General features: G+C 59.4%; 1 long non-coding RNA gene across 1 annotated transcript; it reads right to left on the reverse strand.

Moving 5' to 3' along the window:
• Positions 1–14504: 14504 nt before the first annotated feature.
• LOC149123334 (uncharacterized) lies at positions 14505–23266 on the reverse strand. Its single transcript, XR_016217094.1, has 3 exons — positions 23188–23266; positions 20014–20133; positions 14505–15354 (listed from the first exon to the last, which is right to left on the reverse strand). It is a non-coding gene; the product is annotated as an uncharacterized LOC149123334 (long non-coding RNA).

The raw sequence follows: 23266 nt of genomic DNA on the forward strand, positions 1-23266 counted from the left end.
GGCAGATCCGCAAACCTGCACTCGCGGCGAGCAGCTACCCTGGTGGCCCGGAACTGTCCAGTGTCAGCACTGAACGTCCCACGTCCCCAGATGGCCGGGATGGGGGTCACCTGCTCCCTCCAAACACAGCAGTCCCCTCCCTCTCCGGACAACAAGACCCTCCTCGCGCGCTGCAGACAACCTCGCTCTCTGACCTCCTCCCGAGTTTCTCCTCTCACTGCCCGCTCTGCCCAGGCCCGCTGGTTCCTGGGGACTCCCTGCACCCCACAGGTGCCTGCCCCGGCTGGCGTGCCGGCCCCCAGACATGCCCATGTTCTGTGTTGCAGCTCAGCCACAGACTTGCAGAGTGGGCTCTCCTAACCCGGACACCCCTCATCAGGGCCTCCCACACGGGTGCAGGGCCCAGGCACTTGGGCCATCTTCCGCTGCTTTCTCAGGCCATTAGCAGGGAGCCGGATCAGAAGTGGAGCATCTGGGACTCGAACCAGCGCCCGTATGGGATGCCGGCATTCCAGGTGGTGGCTTTATCTGCTACACCACACGCCAGCCCCCAAATAAATCTTTAAAAAATTAAATTGACAGTCACACCTTACCCTCAGGCTGAGCTCAGCAGGGGCAGGAACGTGGGCACAGGGAGAGAGAGGGGAGGTGGCCGGGGGCGCGGGAAGACAGGCTGGGAGGGAGCGGTGGCAGGAGGTCTGGAAACCCACAGCCGCCCCTGACTCACGGTCCCCCAGGCAGGAAGGCACACAAGGTACTTTCGAGGGAGCGAGAGCTCATTAAACCAGGGCTTCCAAGAGACACCGGAGTTGATTTAACGAGACCTCCGCGTTGCAAAAATCTAAATTAATTCTTCGAGCGACGGTTCACGGGGGGGGGGGGGGGGGGGAGGGACGAGGAGGCGGCTGCCTTCAGAAACCAGAGCCCGAGTGTCTGACCGAGGTGGAAGTACAGAGAGGGGAGCGGGAAGACAGAAGAAACGGGGCTGCCGCTTATTCTTGGTGTGAAAACAGAAGGTTCTCTGATACAGACAAGCGATTTACATTTATTTCAGAGGCGGAGACAGAGACGATGGCGATCCCCCACCGGCTGGTTCACTCTCCCAGCGCCCAGGGCAGCCGGGCTGCTGGGCGAGAACACAGTCCAGGCCTCCTATGAAGGTGGCAGGGACCCAGCCCCCTGAGCCATCGCGGCTGCTGCCCCGCGAGCTGGAGTCAGGAGCCGGAGTCAGGACTCAAAAACCCAGGCGCTCCGCTGAGGAACAGGGCTGTCGTAACCCTGAGACTAAGGCTGGGGACTTTCTTCTGATGGGTGAAATAAAATTACTGTTTCCATACTTTTTGCATCACATTCTGTCATCTGCAACCTTTGTTGCCGGCAGGGTGGAGACCAGATGCGATTAAAACCTAAAAGCACAGGTGCCCCCACCACGTGAATTTCATGGCAAGCCTGGAGTCTCAGCCCCAAGACACCTCATTATATATCTAGATGCAGATATTCCAAAATCCAAGAGGAAATGGGAACTGGAAAGAGGCGTCCTGGGGAGCCGGAACCAACCTGCAGACCCTCACGTTGGGGCAGCTTCCAGTCTCAGGGTGCTCTACTCGCGGGCAGCACCGTGGTCCTCCCACACCGCCCACCCTGCCCCGTCCCCGCTCCCCTGCCACAGAAAAGCCTTTCCCAGGCCCCCGACACCCCCATTCCAGACGCGTCTAGATTGACTCCTTCCAGCGTGTCCGCTTTCCCTGTTTTGTAAGAACAAAGCGCCTTCACCTCCATGTTGCTGAAACTCTGGGACAGACCGGGTGGAGACAGTGAACCACGCTGCCCCAGGTTCAGTGCGAAATGCCTCTCATTTGCTAGAAAGCCACCGAGCGGCCTTGACTTCCGTTTGGGTCTGGGAGCTGCTGGGGAGAGAATTCTGTCCAATGGGACCCACGCCTTCACAGTGTCGGATTCAGTGAGTTTTGACAAACACACCCCCAGGGGAAGCATCGCCCAGGCACAGCACAACCCTTCCGGCTCTGCCAGCATTTTGTCATTCGCTGTGACGTCGTCCTGACGGTCAGAGCAAAGCCTAGTAAAGTCTGTTTTTTAAAGTTGGAAGGTTCCCTTCAAACTCAGAGAAAAAGAGGAACTTTTTAAGTAAGCATCAAATATTTTCTCTCTGTCTCTCGCTCTCTCGATCTCCCTCCCACCCACTGATTCACTTCCCAGATACGCTCAATAGCCAGGGCTGGCCCAGGGCTGGATCCAGGAGCGGGGAGCCGGGAGCTGGGAATGCCCTCGCCACTCTTTCTAGATCCTTCCACAAGCCACTCCCTCCCTGCGCTGCTCAGGGGCCTGTCCACCAGGCCTTTGTGTGCACACCCAGCCCTCCCGCTGCTACGGGCTGGGGGGGCAGCTAGGGAGGACCTAGGGAGGACCTTCTGAGCAGGACGAGCCCCGCCCCCTGGGTAATTCTATCCTCCTCCTTGTCAATCAAAATGCCCCCTTTCCCAAGATGCCTCTGTTTCATCCGGGACCTGGAAGGCTGGGGGCGGGGAGAAACGCCAGGATTCCGGGCTCCACGTGGACGTTTACGGAGGTATCATAAAACTCCCAGGTGGCTTTATGTCTGCAGAGACCCCCACCCCCACCTCATAAAAGGAGATGCTGGGCTGCTCCCTCTCCGTCCCCTCCCCCGCCAGCTTTCTCCCTTAGGGCCCACTGCCCACTCGTGACCGGTATCTGTGTGGGACAACCCATGGTCACGGGTGTGTGCTGTTTCTCACCTTGGAATAAAAGTTACTTTACACTTGTTGGCACTCAGAATTCCTCTCTGTGCAGGACAAGGAGCTGGAATAAAAGCTCCCACCCCACTGCCCACTCCCCCAGCACCACGTGACTCCGGGGCCACAGCAGGGCGTCTCCGCATCCCTGGGTCTAGCAGGGAAGAGGCTGCATGGCCTTTGGCTGACCAGCAGCTCCCTGGGACCACGTGGGTGGGCAGGGCCCTCAGAGAGAACCAATCGTCTCTCTCCAGCCTCATCTCCTCCTCCTTGGCTCCACCCACGGCTGCTGCTCGGACGTCCACCCGCCGACTTCCCCGCGGTGGCCTGCGGCGCCCACAGTGACCTGTGTTTCGGGGAGGCGACGGGCTCAGTCCGGGCGGCAGGGGCCAGCGGCGGCACAGCCGCGGCCTGGGCGTCACCGAGTTCCTCAGGGCTGGCCCGGGTGTGGCGTCCAAGCGAGAGGACACAGACGCTGCCCAGCGCCGCCGCATCGCCCCCAAGCTGCCCAGACGGCAGGAGACGCCAGGCTCCCCTTAGCCCACAGGCTCAGCCCCTGCGGGGCGTGGGCAGAAGTCACAGGGGGTGACTGTCCAGCTGAGTGTCCCTCATCCTGCCTCCTCGCCCTGGGCGCCCATGAGGCCTTCCCGGCCTGGTTCTCTGTCCCAGCCGGGCTCCTGGCCTAGACAGGCAGCCGGTCCTGAGCCCCGAGCCGCCTGGGGCCACGAAGACCCCACAGAGGAGGAGCCCTGGCGCCCGTGGTGATTGCCCCAGCCTTCAGTGAGCTCCGGGGAAGCGTGGGGCCGGGTCCCAGCCCTGCCCATCATCCAGGCGCGCAGAGGGAGCTGGCCAGGCTCGGGGCTGCGTGCAGCGCCCCTGTTTGGGTTTGTTTTCATTTCTATGGTTACCGTCCTCGTGCTGGTCTCCCATTCATAGTTTTCCTTTCAAATGGAAGTTGCCCAGTGGAGACAGAAATGGTTTTATTTCAAGAAAAATGTCGACTAAAGAACCATCCTGGGGTGGAGGGGTGAGGGGAACTGGAAAAAGAGGAGGCAGTGGCCGGAATGATTTAAAAAGTTATTGATGTGTTTATTTGAAAGGTGGAGAGACAGAAGGAGGTGGGGGAGAGACAGACAGACAGGCAGAGGTCTTTCATCTGCTGGTTCACTCCCCAAATGCCTGCCACAGCCAGGGCTGAGCCAGGCCAAATCCAGGAGCCAGGAGCTTCATCCTGATCTCCCACGTGGGGGACTGGGGCCCGAGTACTTTGGCCACCTTCAGCTGCCTTCCCAGGCACACCAGCAAGAAGCTGGAAAAAAGCAGAGTAGCTGGAGCCGGTGCTATCGCGTGAAGCCACCATCTGCAGTGCCACCATCCCATATGGGCACCGGTTCAAGTCCTGGCTGCTCCTCTTCTGATCCAGCTCTCTGCTATGGCCTGGGAAAGCAGTAGAAGATGGCCCAAGTGCTTGGGCCCTGTACCCACATGGGAGACCCGGGAGAAGCTCCTGACTTCTGGCTTTGTATTGGCCTAGCTCCAGCCATTGTGGCCATCTGGGGAGTGAACCAACGGATGGAAGACCTCTCTCTCTCTGCCTCTCTGTAACTCTGCCTTTCAGATAAATAAACCTTAAAAAAAAAAAAAAAAAGTAGAGCAGCCAGCCAGGACACCGGCACTCAGATACGAGATGCCAGCATTGTCAGTGGCAGCTTAACCTACTGTGCCACAGCGCCGGCCCCCGGGAAAAGTTTAAACTGAGCAAACCAGCACGAGGAGCTGGGACCCCAGGTGAGCCAGCTCTGGGAAACCCCGACTCCCCGCTCCTAACTGGTCCTCTGCTTGCTCATCTGTGAAACTGGAGAGCAGACCCCCGCCATGGGCTCCACGCAGGGCGATGAGATAACGCGTGGGGGCACAGCCCCGGCCCCAGGGAGCGGCTGCTGGGTCCTCTGCAGGGTGGACGCGTTTCCAGCAGCTGGGATGAGGTCGCTCAGCATGGGGGAGCCTTCCCAGCCCAGGGACATGGTCCTGGGAAGCCGCCTGGGCTCAGAGACTGGGGGCCCAGAACTGAAATAAGACCACAAAGCAGTGGCCACGCAGGGGTCAGCCGGGAGGCGAGGTGAGGTCGCAGGGGGCAGCGGAAGGGGCAGGGGTTGCTAGGCAACACACCCGGACCCTGGAGTGGGCAGGATCGGCCCAGGGACCACCGGCTGCAAATGGTGGCCCTGCAAAGCCAGGAGTGAACTCGGTGGCTCCCAGCTGCCGTGGGCCGGGGACCCGGGGAGGTGGAGAAACAAGGAGGCGGCGCCAGGCTTGGAAGGGGAGGAGCAGCGGCGATGGAGGGTGGAGCAGGAGGACGTCCATGGGGGGGGGGGGGCGGGAACCTTGAGGCTGGCCCTGGGCGTCTTGCGGGTGCAGGATTCCAGTCATGGGTCACAGTGGGATTCCGAGGCCCTTCCGTGGCCCTTTCACACCAGACCCAGCTGTGGCCCTGTCAGACTGTGAGAACACCCAGCGTGGCTGAGTTGGGCCCGCCCGCCGGGCTGGGCGTGAGGCAACCCATTCCCTGGACATTTCTCTCCGTGTCTCAGCCAACAAGCACACGTTGGCCTGTGACAGCCGGCGTTGAATTTTCTGCCACTCACTAAGCAGGTGACAGAATCCTCATTTACAAAAAAACAGAGAACAAGCGAGCTTTAAAATCTCATAGAAAAAACATATTGTGAAAAAACTATTTCAACTTTTCCCGCCAAAATAGCCGGTGCCAGTCCTGGCTGCTCCACTTCTGATCCAGCTCTGCTGTGGCCTGGGAAAGCAGTGAAGGATGGCCCACGTCCTTGGGCCCCTGCACCCGCGTGGGAGACCCAGAGGAAGCTCCTGGCTCCTGACTTCCAACCGGCCCAGCTCTGGCCATTGTGGCCATTTAGGGAGTGAACCATCGGATGGAAGAACACTCTCTCTCTCCCTCTCTCTCTCTCTCTCTCTCTCTGCCTCTCATTCTCTCTGTGTATAACTCTGACTTTCAAATAAATAAATACATCTTTAAAAAAAAAAAAGAAAATAGAAATACAGACAATGCTCACATCCTTTTGGCCACTTTTTGGTCACAAGGCATCCTGGGAAATGTAGTCTTTATTGTTGGTAGCCAAGTTCTCGCCTCTGTGACGCGGGGGAGGGCTACCAGCACATCTGGAAGTCCCTGCCACAGCTCAGTAACCGCTGTCCTGTCCCCCCGAGCGGGGAACAGACGGCCCCAGCATCCCACAGCAGTGCAACCGGGCACGTGTGTCACCTGGCCTGGCCGTCACCCTACAGCAAAAAGGGACCTGGCCCTGAGCAGTGAAGAACCTTCTGGAACAGAAAAGCCAGAGGGGGCAAGCAGGAGCCACCATGGGGGGCAGCAGCCACAAAGGCCCCGCCCCTCCCGGGACTCCCAGGGAAGCCCCCGTCTTCCCCCGGCGAGCACCTGGCTCCTTCCTGCGCCAGGCACCTGCCACAGGTACGGGGGTGAAGGGACCCCGTGGGCAGCCACGCTCTGTGTCTGATTGGAAATTCCATCCTTTGAACAAAGTGCTAATTATAGCCTGCGTGAGTGCAGTCTGTCACCTGCTAAAAATACTCTGTCTTGCTCCTGCCTCCACAGGTGCAGCTGTGTTGGGGAAAATAATGGTGTTTCTAGGACTGGTGCAAGCAGGAGACAGTCTCACCCTGGGCCTGGGGCACTGCGTCTGTTTGCCTGGGACCTGTTTCCAGGAGGGCGGCTCAGGGGCGGCGGCCAATCAGAAGAGGCTGCAGCCCCACAGCCAGGGGAGGAGGCTCTTCCTGGACCCGCAGCAGAGCCACAGCTCAGAGGCTGACTCATTTGTCACGGTGGCAGGAGGGAGCTGTTAAAACAAGGCACGGCAGGTGCACCGGGAAGGCCAGAAAACAGGGGTCCTGTGATGCGGGGAGCAGGGGAGGGTCCGGAAGACAGTAGGGGTGGGCTTGGGAGAGATTTCACCTGTGCGTTCACTCGTTCCACGAGTATTGATTGTGTTCCACTGCGTACCAGGCCCTCTGCCAGGCTGACAAACCCAGCTCTGATCTAGGGCTGCCCCTGTCCGTGTGAGGAATTGCAACAAACACTGAGCCAGGAGCTGCCCTGGGCACGGGGACACACAGGGAGCAGAGCCCTTCCCTCCTGGAGCTAACATCCCGACAGGGAGCCTGCTACCCGCTCCCCAAAAGCACACGGAGTTCCTGGCTCCTGGCTTTGGCCTGGCCCGGCCCTGGCTGTTGCAAGTACTGAGGAAGTGAACCAGCAGGTGGGAGATCAAATAAATAGGATAAATAAAAGCCAATAATCCCTATAAAGTCAGTGACCGTGCTGCTGATGGCTGGCAGCCGAAACCCTGCGTCCCCTGAGCTGACGCCGTGCTGAGCGCCCCTGGCCAAGGCTCCCAGCCTCATCTGCATAAGCCTCAACAACAGGCACCGCTCTACAGGTGGGGAAACTGAGGTACGGGGGGGGGGAGACACCCTGCCTGGGGTCTCACAGCTGAGAGCTGAACCCACGTGGGTGGCAGGGACCCAAGTACTTGAGCCGTCACTGCTGCCCCCCAGGGTCTGCATTGGCAGGAAGCTGGGGTCAGGCAGAGCCAGGATTCAAACCCAGGTGCTCCAGTCTGGGACGTGGACATCTCAAATGATACCTTAACCACAGGGCCAAGTGCCTGCCACTGATTCTTGGTTTCATATTGGTTACTACTGGTGATTTTTAGAGATCAATTGTACATTGATTTTTTTCCTATTTTTAAAATTTTATTTATTTAAATATTTATTTATTTACTTGAAAGCCATAGTTACAGAGAGGCAGAGGCAGAGAGAGAGGTCTTCCATCTGCTGGTTCATTCCCCAAATGGCTGCAACGGCCAGAGCTGAGCCAATCTGAAGCCAGGAGCTTCTTCAGGGTCTTCCATCCGAGTGCAGGGGCCCAAGGACTTGGGCCATCTTCTTCGGCTTTCCCAGGCCATAGCAGAGAGCTGGATCGGAAGTGGAGCAGCCAGGATTCAAACTGGTGCCCATATGGGATGCTGGCACTGCAGGCAGTGGCTTTACCTGCTACACCGGCCCCTATTTATTTATTTCGAGAGAAGGAGACAGACAGACAGAGATCTTCCATCTGCTGGTTCACTTCCCAGATGACTGCAACGGCCAGGCCTAATGCAGAAGCCAGGAGCTTCTTCCAGGTCTTCCACATGGGTAGCAGGGGCCCAACACTTGGGCCATCTTCTGTTGCTTTTCCCAGGCCATTAGCAGGGGGCTGGATACAACTGGAGCAGCTGGGACTTGAACCAGTGCTCATATGGGATGCTGGCGCTGCAGGTGGCAGCTTTCCCCACTACGCCACAATGCCAAGCCCTGTACATTGATTATTGTATCTGGAGTACTGAGACACTTCCCCCCCCATTCCATGTGGTTTTCCTGCCGAAATCGATCCCACATCCCAGACCAGAGCCTTCCCCGTGGACTCTCCGGCTGAGACAGAGGCCCTGGGCTCACCCCTCCAGGTCATCACAGTCACAGCGCAGGTGTCCCTGAGCTCGTCCCTCAGCCCGCCAGGCACGCTCTCTCTCGCGCCACCCTCCCAGCACCTGCTGGTCCTGTCCTGGCTTCCCACCTGCCCCCTTCTTCAGGCCAGCCCCCCACTCTCTGGCACGTGGGCCCCCAGTATGACTGCAGCCACACAGGAGGGCAGCGCCCTGAACAAGGGAGGCCCCGCCGGGACTGCCTGGACTTCGTCCCCGTCTCTGGCGGAAGTAGGGGGTCCTCAAAGCTTTGCCCGGAGAGTGGGGTGCGGGGCAGGTGCCATTGAGACTCCATCCCCCCGGGCAGCTCTCCAGAGCCCTGGGTGGCCACCTCCATGCATGCATGCTAGGCTGCACTGTTCCTGATGCCAGTCTGCAGGCAACAAGGGTGCTCATGTGACCTGCACATGCGTGCCCGTCCCACCTGATCAGTGACCTGCACACGCGTGCCCGTCTCACCTGACTCAGTGACCTGCACACGCCTGCCCGTCCCACCTGACTCAGTGACCTGCACACGCGTGCCCGTCTCACCTGACTCAGTGACCTGCACACCCGTGCCCGTCCCACCTGACTCAGTGACCTGCACACGCGTGCCCGTCTCATCTGACTCAGTGACCTGCACACGCGTGCCCGTCCCACCTGAGGCAGAGGGACCTGCACACGCGTGCCCGTCCCACCTGACTCAGTGACCTGCACACGCGTGCCCGTCTCATCTGACTCAGTGACCTGCACACCCGTGCCCGTCCCACCTGACTCAGTGACCTGCACACGTGTGCCCGTCTCACCTGACTCAGTGACCTGCACACGCGTGCCCGTCCCACCTGACTCAGACGGGCTGGTCACCAGCACCCACTGGACCTGCTCTGTGCCCTCCCACTCACTCTGTCCCTCCCACTTGAATATCGACTCCCGGAGGATGAGAACACTGGCACTGCTGGTCACCCCTGCATCCAGACACCCAGGCAGACGTGCGGGGCACATGGTGGGGGGGGCAGGAGTGGACATAGGTGCAGGAGCCAGCACTATAATGGGGTGACCAGGCACAGGTGCAGGGGCCTTCAGTATAATGGACGGGACTGGGGACAGGTGCAGGGCCTTCAGTATAATGGATGGATCAGGGACAGGTGCAGAGGCCTTCAGTATAATGGACGGGACTGGGGGCAGGTGCAGGGCCTTCAGTATAGTGGACAGGACTGGGGACAGGTGCGGGGCCTTCAGTATAATGGATGGGATCGGGGACAGGTGCAGGGGCCTTCAGTATAGTGGACAGGACTGGGGACAGGTGCGGGGCCTTCAGTATAATGGATGGGATCAGGGACAGGTGTGGGGCTTTCAGTATAATGGACGGGACTGGGGACAGGTGCGGGGCCCTCAGTATAATGGACGGGAATGGGAACAGGTGCGGGGCCTTCAGTATAATGGACGGGACTGGGGACAGGTGCAGGGCCTTCAGTATAATGGACGGGACTGGGGACAGGTGCAGGGCCTTCAGTATAATGGATGGGATCGGGGACAGGTGCAGGGGCCTTCAGTATAATGGACGGGATCGGGGACAGGTGCAGGGGCCTTCAGTATAGTGGACAGGACTGGGGACAGGTGCGGGGCCTTCAGTATAATGGATGGGATCGGGGACAGGTGCAGGGGCCTTCAGTATAGTGGACAGGACTGGGGACAGGTGCGGGGCCTTCAGTATAATGGATGGGATCAGGGACAGGTGTGGGGCTTTCAGTATAATGGACGGGACTGGGGACAGGTGCGGGCCCTCAGTATAATGGACGGGAATGGGAACAGGTGCAGGGCCTTCAGTATAATGGACGGGACTGGGGACAGGTGCAGGGCCTTCAGTATAATGGATAGGACTGGGGACAGGTGTGGGGCCTTCAGTATAATGGACAGGACTGGGGACAGGTGTGGGGCCTTCACTATAATGGATGGGATCAGGGACAGGTGCAGGGCCTTCAGTATAATGGACGGGAATGGGAACAGGTGTAGGGGCCTTCAGTGTAATGGACAGGACTGGGGACAGGTGCGGGGCCTTCACTATAATGGATGGGATCAGGGGCAGGTGCAGGGCCTTCAGTATAATGGACAGGATCAGGGGCAGGTGCGGGGCCTTCAGTATAATGGACAGGACTGGGGACAGGTGTGGGGCCTTCAGTATAATGGATGGGACTGGGGACAGGTGTGGGGCCTTCAGTATAATGGACAGGACCAGGGACAGGTGTAGGGGCCTTCAGTGTAATGGACAGCCATGATAACCACATCACCTGGTTTACAACCTGCGTGCAGCCTGCAGACCCCCAAGCATCCACCCGCCTGAAAGAGAAACAGAAATTGAGATGCTCAGCTGGGAAATAAGGGAGGGAGAAGAAGCTCAAACACGAGAGCGGGAGCTTTGCCAGCTGTGGGCAAGAGTGCGCGTTTCTCCCTGGTCTCGGGATGGAAGAGGAGGCCCAGGAGGGAAAGGCACTCAGAGAGCCGATGCTTTCTCCTACGGGTCAGCTCCCAGCAGTGCCCGGGAGTCTGCAGTACCCGAGGCTTTGGGATAGTTGTGTTTTGTTTGTTTGTTTGTTTGTTTTGTTTTGTTTTGTTTTTAATTAAGCTGTAGAAAGAGATATGGCTTCGGGTGCTGAGCCCCAGGCCAGGGACATCCATGTTCCTTCTGCATCCAGCCACCTGCAGCAGCTGTCAGGGGGCAGCGAGGGCCCCGGACCTCCTCCCACCAAAGCCCTTTCTGCTCTCGGGTTGGGGTCGGGGTCCGGAAGGGGGTACCCGTGCTTCATGGTTTGTCTCGTGAGCGGTTAGGAGCAAAGCTCCTGATTACAGGCAGAATCTCACTTCCTGAACCCGAAGCCCTGCTTCCAGGCGGCCTTTTGACCCGATCGTCTGGGACGTGACTGGCACCAGCAAGTGACAATGGCAGGTGACAGCACACAGGGTTCCTGTGGGCCAGGACATTGATGTGAGCGCCCCAGGCACATGAACTCACTGGGCCCTTACCTGGGTGCCCTGGGGCGGTGCCCCCCTGGGGCTCCTGGCCCAACAGCAGAGCCGGACGCCAGACCTCCCTGGGCCACAGCGGCCTCTCTCCAGGAGTGAGCACCCCTCTTCTGAGACACTAACAGTGGGTGGGGAATTTGAGCAGAGCCCCATGGCTGGAGGTGCTGGAACCCAAATTGTTGCAGCGAGTGTGGAAACATCCACGCAGGCCAGCAAGTGCCGCCCTGACTTGACGGAGCAGGGGTGTGCGGAGGGAGGCTCCCCGAGAGGAGTTCTCAGGACGAAGCCCACCCTGGGCCAGGGCCCCCTGAAGGCTGGGGGTGTGCAGAAGAGAGGGGCCGAGAAGGCAGGAGAGGTGGGGGCTGGCTGGGCTGCTCTCTGTGCCTGATGGCATTAGGCAAGCTGCCTTCCCGCAAGTGCTGGGGACATCCCGTGGGGAGGAACTTCTGACCTGGCGTCACCCAGGAGAAGGCCCGGGGACAGGGGGTACCCCAGGGCTTCGTACTGGACAGAAGTCGGGGTGGATTTTGCCAACAGGTGGGCAGGGCATCACCCACGGTGCCTGGGTTCTGTGCGGTCCAGAGCTCCAGAGTGCCTCTGCCAGCCCCCAGTGCACCTGCTCTGGGTCAGATGCTGAGATGCAGTGGCAAGGACTGGATGCAGGGCCCAGGCCCAGGGCAGATGGGGAGAGGGAGAGGGAGAGGAGAGGGGGAAGGGGAGCAGGAGGCCAGGCCAGGCACTGCCTCAAGCAAAGCCCCTCTGAGAGGAGAGAGACTTCAGCCCTTTCTGCAGGGCAGCCGGGACACCCAGGCCCCCGAGCACGGCGCAGCTCTCTGGGCGGGACGAAACGGATCCGGAGCCCCAGTGCCAGGCGCCGTGAGAGCCTCAGGTGTGGCCTGCAGAAGGGGAGGGCAGGTAAGGCAAAGAGGGCAGGGTCTGGGGCGGGGGGTAGCCAAGGGCACCCAGGCCGGCAGCCCTGTCTGCGCCAGCTCCTGTGACCACCCCAAGTGCCCCCTTGCTGGGAGAAGGTGTCCATCAGCCGGCTTCTCAGTCCAGGCTCTAAAAACCTGGATTCCTCCTCCTCCAACCGTGGAGGGGTCAGAGAGCGCAGAGCTTGGGGAGACTCAGGGAGGACAGATGCACGCCTTGCTGCTGAGAGGCCGGGGTGCACAGCCTGGCTGGGTGGCTTGGAGGCCGGGAGTCCAAGAGCCCTGCACTGCACGGGGCACCGGTTCCTCCAGCTGCACCTGTTCTAGAGGTGAGCCTCTTCCCCGGCACAGCCATAGCCGGGCCAGTGGCAGGCCCACAAGGAAGCTAAAGTGGGATTAACCAGGAGGTGGTTGTTTTGTTCTAAGCTCCTACACCGGGCCCCAGCAGAGCAGACTGAAAATCAAAATGGAATGACTCATGCTAACGTTCATAACCAACCGCTGAGCTGTTGGCTGACCTTCGAACCTTCTGGGTCAGAGAGAGAACAGCCAAATTTCCCAAACCCACTGGTTTCAATTGGCATGATAATGAAGTTCACCCTACCTCCATCCGTATGCAAAACGGGTCCCTGGCTGACATCAGGTTCCCTCCAATCAGCTGCTTCTCTGTTGTTCCCTCTCCTATCCCATCGGCCCTGGGAAGTAACTGAAGGAGCCCATCCACTCTGTTCTTTGTTTCTGCTTCTTGCAAGCCCTTCTCTGATCAATCCAACTGCTTCTGTCAGCCCACCGTACAGACTGCACAGTGGAAGGGCGCGTTGGCCGATTCTAGAATCTAGAGCCAGTAAACACCGTTCTATCACGTCGTCCCACTTTTGTCCTTTGACAGGAAGCAATACAAAACACTGGAGTCACTTTTAAAAGATTTATTTATTTATTTGAAGGTCTGAGTTACACGGAGAGGGAGAGGGAGAGGGAGAGGGAGAGGGAGAGGGAGAGGGAGAGGGAGAGGGAGAGGGAGAGGGAGAGGGAGAGGGAGAGGGGAGGGAGAGGGTCTTCCATCCGATGGTTCATTCCCCAATTAGCCACAACGGCCGGAGCTGCACAGATCCAAAGCCAGGAACCAGGAGCTTCCTCTGGGTCTCCTACACAGGTACAAGGGGCCCAAGGACTTGGGCCATCTTCCACTGCTTACCCAGGCCATAATAGAGAGCTGGATCAGAAATGGGGCCACCAAGACTCAAACCAGCACATATATGGGATGCTGACACTGCAGACAGCGGCCTTACCCACTACACCACAGCACCAGTCCCTGGAATCAAATTTTTATACAGGTTAACAGAAAACCTCACTGCCCACTGATTGGAGAATTCTGCCATGCCACAGCCAAAGATATTTTTGAAATGTAGGCCTGCTGGGGCTGGTGCTGTGGCATATTGGGTAAAGCCACTGCCTGCAGTCCCGACTGCTCCACTTCTGATCCAGCTCTCTGCTGTGGCCTGGGAAAGCAGTAGAAGATGGCCCAAGTCCTTGGGCCCCTGCACCCGTGTGGGAGACCCGGAAGAAGCTCCTGGCTCCTGGCTTCAGAATGACTCAGCTCTGGCCATTGTATCTCTTTGAGGAGTGAACCAGAGGATGGAAGGTCGCTCGCGCGCTCGCTCTCTCCCTCTCTCTCTCTCTCTCTCTAACTCTGCCTTTCAAATAAATTTTTTTAAAAATCTAAAAAAAAAGTGTGTAGGCATGTCATGGGTCTCCCAGTGCCTCCTTCCTCCGCACAGCCACACGGTGCTCAGCCTCAGTTTCTCTGGCCTAGAATGAGGCGCGAACGTGCGTGCAGAGCTGTCAGGCCACAGCGCGCAAGGGAGACGTGGTGCAAACAGGTGTGTGCCTCCCCATAAGGGAAACATGGTGTGAACAGGTGTGTGCCTCCCCATCTTTGAGTAGCCACAGCCTGGAAATAAAAGAAACAGACGAAATCCATTCTAATGACATGTTGCTTAACTAACATATTTGAAACATTTCAATTTATAATAAATACAAAAACTAAGCTCTTATATTCTTTTCATGCTAAGTCCACAAAATCTAGTGTGATTTTTACACTTATACTACATCGCCATGGTTATCAGAAAGACTTAAGATTTAGATTTCAAAAATTTGCAGTTAAAAAAAGATTCACATAACTTGCCCAAAGCATTTTTTTAAAAGATTTATTTATTTGAAAGTCAGAGTTACACAGAGAGAGGAGAGGCAGAGAGAGAGAGAGGTCTTCCATCCGCTGGTTCACTCCCCAGTTGACTGCAACAGCCGGAGCTGCACTGATCCGAAGCCAGGAGCCAGAAGCTTCTTCTGGGTCTCCTACGTGGGTGCAGCGGCCCAAGGACTTGGGCCATCTTCTACTGCTTTCCCAGGCTGTAGCAGAGAGCTGGATGGGAAGTGGAGCAGCCGGGACTCGAACCGGCATCCATATGGGATGCTGGCACCACAGGTGGCAGCTTTACCTGCTGTACCACAGCACTGGACCCACCCAAAGCATTTTTAATAATTTTTTAATGAATGCATTTTTTTTATTTGACAGAGTTAGAGAGAAAGAGAGGAAGGCCTTCCTTCCGCTGGTTCACCCCCCAGATGGCCGCTACGGCTGGAACTGCGCTGATCTAAAGCCAGGAGCCAGGTACTTCTTCCTGGTCTCCCATGCAGGTGCAGGCGCCCAAGCACTTGGGCCATCCTCCACTGCCTTCCCAGGCCACAGTAGAGAGCTGGACTGGAAGAGGAGCAACTGGGACTAGAACCGGCGCCCCTATGGGATGCCGGTGCTGCAGGCGGAGGATTAACCAAGTGAGCCATGGTGCTGTCCCCGAGTGCATTCTTTTTTAAAAATGTATTTATTGCTGTTTATTTGAAGAGCAGAGCCACAGTGAAAGAGAAGAAGCTTCTGTCTGCTGATTCACGCCCCTGTCAGCCACAACACTGGCTGGGCCAGGCCAGAGCCAGGAGCCAAGAACTCCATCTGGGTCTCCCACGTGGGTGGCGGGGACTCAGCCACTCCAGCTGTCACCTGCCGCCTCCTGGGATCACTTTAGCAAGACCCTGGATTGGAAGCAGAGATGCTATTACTCAAACAAGACAACCCAAGATGGACACGGGTGTCCCGGGCAGCAGCTTAACCCACACACCACAGCACCCTCCCCCTACACGTCTCAGAGTTGTCCGGTAAACTGAGTCACCTGCCTGGTCTTAACCATCTCCTGTAAATGAGAAACTCATCGTCGCAGCCACAGCAGCCACACCATGGCTAGCACGATGGATCTCAGTATATTCCCAGTCTCGTTTCACGCATTCCCAAACAAGATGGCAAGCCAAGGCTGTGGGAAACAGGTTTGGGAAAACGACCGGTGCCTTTCATTAAACAGCAACCATGCAGAGTGGAGCTGCCAGCCAGCCCCTAGCTGTGGCTTCCCCATCCCTGTGGATCGGGAGCAGGTGAGGCCTCTGGTCAAAGGGCACAGCTCATCACCATCTGGTGATGCCGCAGGCGCGTGGGCAGGGTCCGCTCTGCACCTGGAGGGCTCAGTGCACAGTGGCATCCAAAATGTCGCCTGTCTGCTGGCCCACGAACACCCGTGGGCTGCACTGCACCCTGCTCCAGGGCTGCCTCACCAACGCCCTCTTCCCCAGTGCCCCTTCCCTACCAGAGCCTAATGCTGCCCGGGCAGCCCCGTGGCTCAGGGGACACACACATCGTGGGACCGTTCTGTGGCCATGAACGTCAACAGTCCCCTGGGGATTCTCCATGGCTGGGGGAGGGCTCGTGGCCATGGAAGAGAAGTGGATCCACCTGTGATGGATCTGCCTCTCAGCGCCGGGACACCTGGGCACGGAGACCGGGGTTCCTGTTGCTCATGGCAACCGTGCTGTGACCCAGAGGGAAACCGACTTGAGCAGAAGCCCCGACAGCAGGTGACAGGGCAGAGAAGCCAATGGCCGCTGTCACGGGGAGTGAATTCCCCACGGTGGGCGCAGGACCACAGTACAAGCGCGCAGGGTGAGGTTGTTCACTGGCCTTAGCTGTGACTCTACAATAGGGGAGCGTTCTATTCCACAATGGAGAAGCAGCGCTCCCGCGCGCCGAGGCTGGGTTTGGAGACAGAGAAAGACGGAAGAAAGCAGAAACGAAGAAGGGAGAGCGGCCTGGTCGTGGCAAAGTCGCCTTCCTGGTAAGGAGGAGGCAGAGCCATAGGACGGCTGCGTTGGCAGCAGGTGACTTCCGGCTGCTCCTCAGTGGGGCGGGGCAGAGGGAGCATCCTCCCCGGGCCGTTTCTCCCACAGTCTGGCAGAGTCTCTGAGTGAATGATCACGCCTGCGCTTCCGTCTGCTCGGCCACAGTGTTTAACTCCACGTCAGCCAGGTTCGTTAGGGCTTTAGTTGCTAGCAGCCTAAAGCAAAGTACACACAGCAACCAGCCACCAGCAATCTCCCCTTCCCCACGCCCTGGGACGCCTCTCGCCACACAAACCCACCGCACCCCGGCAGCTGGGAGAGGTCTTCAAAAAATCCATGGAAAATGAATACTATGGGGAAAAAAAAGTGCATGCAGGGCCGGCGCCGCGGCTCACTAGGCTAATCCTCTGCCTTGCAGCGCCGGCACACCGGGTTCTAGTCCCGGTCGGGGCGCCGGATTCTGTCCCGGTTGCCCCTCTTCCAGGCCAGCTCTCTGCTGTGGCCAGGGAGTTCAGTGGAGGATGGCTCAAGTGCTTGGGCCCTGCACCCCATGGGAGACCAGGAGAAGCACCTGGCTCCTGACATCAGATCAACGCGGTGCACTGGCCGCAGCGCGCCAGCCGCGGCGGCCTTTGGAGGGTGAACCAACGGCAAAGGAAGACCTTTCTCTCTGTCTCTCTCTCTCACTGTCCACTCTGCCTGTCAAAAAAAATTTTTTTAAAAAGTGCATGCATTTCAAAAGTTTTTGCACCAATATATAACTTTAAGAAGAAATTTGTTTTAAATGCAGGGAGAGAGAGCGAGCAAGAGAATCAGAGATGGAGATCCACTGGCTCACCCCCCAAATGCCTGCAACAGCCAGGGCTGGGTCGGGCTGAAGCCAGGGGCACTGGGTGGCCAGGGCCCAGGGACCTGAGCCATCACCCGCGGCCTCCCAGGACAAACCTTAGCAGGAAGCTGGAACCAGAATTGAAGCCAGAAGTCAGACCCAGGCGCTTCAGTGGGGGATGTGGGAGTCCCAAGCGAGGCCCAAATGCCTGCCCCGAACTGAAGTGTCCAGCCCACTTTCCAAGAACTTTTTGAAGTCCCCTCATTTCTGGGCACGTCCCCCTCCCTGCCCCCACCAGCCAGGGCCCTGAGAACCAGGTCTGCTTCCTCACTCTCCTTAGCCCAGAGCCCCGCCTGGAGGTGCGTTGTAAATTTCACCCTACGAGCACGTGTGTATTAATTTCAGCCGCTTTGTGGGTGGAAAATATTGCTTGGGAAATCACCGCCGGGAGGGCAAGTGTGTCCCACGCACAGCAGCACCCCAGAGCCAGTGAGGACAGGGCCCAGGCCTGGGACGGACCACACGTCCCTGGAAGTCCTTGCGTCTTTTTCCCAGTGGGTGCTGGTTGAAGACACAGTGATGTCCTTCCTACAAGTGACATCCCGTTATGAACATTCGAACTCCCTGCAGCAGGTGCAGCACTTTCGAACAAGCCCACCCAGACAGGTGACAGCCGCACTAAATCTCCATGGGCCCCCGGGGCCCTCGGAGCAGCCCCAGTCTCCATCCGGTCCTTCTTTAACCGTGGTACTGTCCGACCACACCCGAGTGGGTATTGGCCCTCGGCTACAGCCCAGGCTGGGTTTTATAGGAGAGCGCGTAAGTCGCGAGAGCTGGCGCGCCGCAGGGCAGCCTTTCTGGGTTTGAGATGAAGGGGGCGCTGCAGTGCCCTCCTGTGGACGGCAGAGGCCACAGGGACCAAGGGCAGGGCCATCCAGGTCCACGCTGGTCACTCGCACCTGCACCCTCCCAGGAACCCAGGTGATCACGAATCCTGGGGAGCTTTGACGCTCGTCTTTGCCCCACGTCCCGCCCCCCAGGCAGTGCCATTGGCTTCACCTGGAAACGGTAGTCAGGAGGTGGTCACCTCCACATGTCCCCGTGAGCCCCAGGCCCTGACGCCCTTTGTCCTTTGCCCCTCACCTCCTCTCCGGCGACCCTGCACTGACCCCTGCTCGGTCCGTCCTCCAGGGCCAACCAGAGGGGTCCTGGTCAAGGTCGTGGGACCTTTCTGACAGCCAAGGGTCACTTGGATATTTATGACATCGTTCGTGGGCTACACTAAATGATCCACTTAAAAATCAGCCTACCGGGGCCGGCGCTGTGGCGCAGCAGGTTGAAGCCCTGGCCTGAAGTGCCGGCAACCGTATGGGTGCCGGGTTGAGAACCAGCTGCTCTGCTTCCGATCCAGCTCTCTGCTGTGGCCTGGGAAAGCAGTTGGTCCTTGGGCCTCTGCACCCATGTGGGAGACCCGGAAGAAGCTCCTGGCTTCGGATCGGCGCAGCTCTGGCCATTGCGGCCATCTGGGGAGTGAACCATTGGGTGGAAGACCTCTCTCTCTGTCTCTACCTCTCTCTGTAACTCTGTCCTCCAAATAAATAAAATACATCTTTAAAAAAAAAAAAATGAGCCTGCTGCAGATTTATTGAATTTCAAGCCCTGCCTGTGGTTGCCTTGGCGGGGCCAGACCTGATGACTTTGCGGGAAGTGCTCCCCACCCTCCCAACTCACCTGGTCTGTGAACAGGACCCACAGTTCCTGGTCGTACTCGCCCTCCACTCTGACTTCACAAAACACACCAGGCATTCTCCCACCACAGGGCCTTTGCACATGCTGTTCTCGCTGCCTGGCACATTCTCCCGCTGAGGTCCACATGGACGACCCCTTAATTCCTTCAGGTCTCTGTTCAAAGGGCACAGCTCGGAGATCTGGGGCTCCCCGGTCACCCTGCTCTGATGGGCATGAGCACACACACCTGTGTGTCCCTGGAGGGTGCCTAGGGTGTGCTGCCCCCTCCCCTGGCCTCCCCTGATAATCAGCCCTGGGCCGGGTCATTCGCAGAGGTGCCCCTGGGGCCCAGAGCAGTGCCTGGGGTACAGGGGCTGCCCTGTGAAGAGTTGCTGAATGAATGAATTGTATGAATGAATGATGCACTCTCCTGTGAGCACTGCCTCCATGGAGAGTCCAGGAGCTGGCCTGGGCCGGAGCGTCTGCCCCAGGGCTGTCCCTGTCCTCGTCCTTCCGGGCAGAGTCCAGGAATCTAAGCGGTCCCCGGGCACGAAGCTTCTCCCGTGGTTCTCAGGCCCGGGAATCCCTGAGGCCAGAGCCACACAGGGCCTGGGGACTGCTGGGTCCTGGGCGGGTCCCGGGCTTGTCAGCACTGCCCCTCTCCAGGGACCCGGGGCCTGGGCAGTCCCTCGGGACAGAGCCAGACACCAGGTGCAGCCTTGAGGGTCAGAGAACTCACCGCAGGCCACGCCAGCAGGCGGTGACCACGGCTGACAGGGACGGGCCTGGCGCAGGTGTCGGGCCGCCGAGACCAGCTTCCTCCAGGGCCTGGCGCTTCCCTGATGGAAGTCCCTGGGCCCTGGGCCCCGATTCCGTTCCCTCTCCACTCCTTACAAGACTGCTGGGCTGGGCTCCTGGAGCCCCACTTGGCAGATGAGGAAACTGAGGCAGGGCCAAGGTAAGTGACTCACCTGTCTTCAAAGAGCTCATTACCGTGGGGCCCCGAGCCGGCGGCCTGGGCTGGGTCCTGGCTCGGCCACTTTCAAGATGAGCACATTGCTCACCCCCAAACTGTGCCTCAGTCTTTCCATCTGTAAAACGGGGTAATTAGCATAATTGACCTCGGCTTTTTATGAGCACGGTGAAACCAGGCATGGCCAACGGGAGGAGCCCCACCCAGAGCCAGACAGCCGGGTTCACCCCCACCCCCACCCCCGCCCCTCCTCGTGCTGGCTCCAGGACCCCGGGCGAGGCCCCAGCCGCCCCAGCACAGGCCCCTGTGAGCGTTCATTGTGGGGCCCTTTGTTGCTTTGGAAGTTTTTGTAAGATGTCCAGGCGGTGCCTCCCACAGCCGCAGGAGGTCAGTCCCTGTTAAATAAAAACAGGAAGCGCCCACAAGGTGCTCAGCCCAGGGTCGGTGCGGGTGAACGCTCAGGACCTCGGCTGCCCCTGCTCTTAACGAAGGAGGGCCAGGGCGGAGAGTGGTCCCAACCCACCTGCATCCGCCCGCTCACCGCGCCCACCCCGCTCCTCACCCCCGGGCTTGCCCTGTCCGCCTGGACACCTGCACTCCTGTGAGGAGCGGCCCCCACACACACATTCACGCATCCTCTCTCTCTCTCTCTCTCTCTCTCTCACACACACACACACACACACACTCACACACGGCCCCAGTGTTGCTTGCAAACCAAAGCTCTCGCCTCAGGCCCCGAATGCAGCTGACTTTGCAGACTCTGCACCTCGACCTACTCCAAGGCCCGGCTCCTGCCCAGACACCTGGCTTTGGGGCAGCCTGAGCTGCCAGCTGTCGGCGGAAGCCAGGCCAGGGGGACCTGCTGGGACTCGCTCCTCTGCTGAGGAGGCAAAAAGGCTGGACAGGCTCATCGCACGTCTCCCTTCCACCCACTCCCAGCTGGGCGCCGTCTCAGTGACCAGAACCGTCCTGGCTCCCGACTCATCACCCCACAGTGGACACCGGGCACAAGGAGGTGGGGGGCTGTCACTCAGAACTGCAGGCTCCCGGTGGCCGCACAGGGACCGGTGCAGTAGCTCAGCGGGCAAGGGCTGAGCCGTGGAGTCGGTGCAGAGCTGGCAGGGCTCCGGCCACACCCCTAGTTCTCCGCTCTCGGCTCAGCACCTGGCTGGCCGCCCCAGCAGGAAGCACTTAGGCTGGGCTGGGGGCTCCTGGGAGGGAGCTGGGGGTGGAGCTGCGGTTCCAAGCAAGGGCAGGGTGGCAGCGATGGGAACGGCTTGGGAGAAGCCGGAGATGGCACTGTCCTTAGTGGGGACGGGATGGGGGTTGCGGCGGGCAGTCGAGGGGTGGAAATGAGGACCAGTGCAGAGACCAGGCCCGCGGTCTCCCGCGGCTCGTGTCCCCTGTCCCTTGGAGCACAGCTTGTGACTGTAGCTAACGCCCTAAAGATCAATTTCTTGTGCCTTAATTATACACATTCACGTTTAAAGCAGACTTCATATGCTCGAATGTATCGAAAAATAAATGAGAAACCCAGGCAATGCTGTGAGCTGCAGACACAACTTGGGGGCAGGCAGCCCAGCCCCACACGCCAAGGCTCCTACTCCAGGGCCAGGACAGTCCGCAGGGCCCGGCTTCCTAACTCTGGCCCCGCGCTATGGCAGGGCGCTGAGTCGCCGCTGTCGCCGGGGTCACCCGCAGGAGAGCAGGCGCTGTCCAGAACCCTGCAGGGGGCTCAGAGCCACTTGCAGCCGCCAGCCGGCCGGGCACTCGGCCCCACCCAGGGAGGCTGGAAGCACCAGGAACTGACAGGTCCCCCGGCCAGGCCCAGAGAGCGACTCGCAGGGGCTGAGGTGTGAGTACCCCCGCTCCCTCGCTCCTGGGCTCCCTCTGCCACCTGCGATTGGCCCTGTCACCCCGGCTCTCTCAGGGAATTGAGCTGCAGCTGTTCTGGCAGCCTCCATGTGCACCCCCCATCTCGTTTCTCAAGGTCGCCCCCAAAACCACTTGCCCGCGAGTCCTTGTCTCTGCCTGCGTCAACCCAAACTAAGGCACCTACCGTCAGCGGCATCAGCACCACCCCCACCGCCCATGTCAGACCTCACGTCTGGGAGCCAAAGGAGCCGGCAGACCGGGCCCTTGCAGCTGGGTGTGCCCTGGACGCGGCAGCAGCCTGGGCAGTGTTTGCTGGGGGGGGGGGGGGGGGCAGGGTTTCTCCATGACCTGTGACTGTGTCCGCATGGCCTTGATTTCTGACCATGACGAGACTAGAAGGGAGCTCAGCAGAGCTGGGAAAACTCCCTGCGGCGGCTCCAGGGCCCTGCGGATTGGGGGGGTGCATGGGCGGCTGGGTCCGGCACAGCCGCGGCTGTCAGAGTTGAGGCTGGAAGACCTTGGGGGGGGGGGGGGGCGGCGCCGCAGCAGGAACTCAGGGAGAGCCAGGCCCGCGCTGCGCAGCGCTCCAGGCGGTGGGGAGGTAGTGTTGCTGACCCCGAGTGGGCAGAGGTGTCCGTCACGCCACAGACAGGGCCGGAGGAGCAGGTCTGGGGAGGGAGGCCATGAGGTCAGAGGCGGGCACGCAGCCCCGAGCTGCCGGCGGGGCACCCAGCGAGCTGCTGGGAAGTGGGTCTCGGACTTAGGGCACGGGGAAGAGTGGAAGAGCCACCTGCCTGCAGGTGCGGATAAGGGGAGGGCTCTGTGCACGCGTGTGTTTTAGTCGTTCGCTGCGGTAAAAGCCGCATACCACTTGCGTGGCTTTGGCTTCTGGCAGAGGTGCGGGCAGGACTATGGGTAGAGCAGCAGGCGGTGGGCACGAGGCAGGGCCTCCTCCTCCACAGCCATGGCCTTTTCAACAAGAAAGAACTTCCCCGAGGCCCTCAGCAGAGGCCTCCTCGTTTTGCGCCCAGGCGCCTGATGGGTACCCAGGAGCAGCGTTTCCAAGTCCGTGGGTCTGGGCTGGCCCAAGGACCGTAACGCCAAGGAGTTTCCAGCTGATGCAGATCCGCTGGTGCAGGGCACTGAGAACCATCGGCCTGAGCGACCTTGAGTCACCCTGACCCGCACACGTTACCACCCCAGCTAAGCTGAGCCTTGGTCCACAGCTGGGGACGGAGGGAGACCTAGGAACCAAGATTCGCGGCCACAGGTTCTGCAGCTCTTACAGCTTTCTCACCTGCTGGAGCCTGAGCCTCTGGGGGAGGGTGGGGCACGGGTCGCAGCCTTGCCTGTCCACCCCCGGTCTTCCACGGGGT

Source organism: Oryctolagus cuniculus, chromosome 11, assembly GCF_051225735.1.
Source record: "Oryctolagus cuniculus isolate XC-2025 breed Fujian yellow rabbit chromosome 11, ASM5122573v1, whole genome shotgun sequence".
Taxonomy (NCBI): Eukaryota; Metazoa; Chordata; class Mammalia; order Lagomorpha; family Leporidae; genus Oryctolagus; species Oryctolagus cuniculus.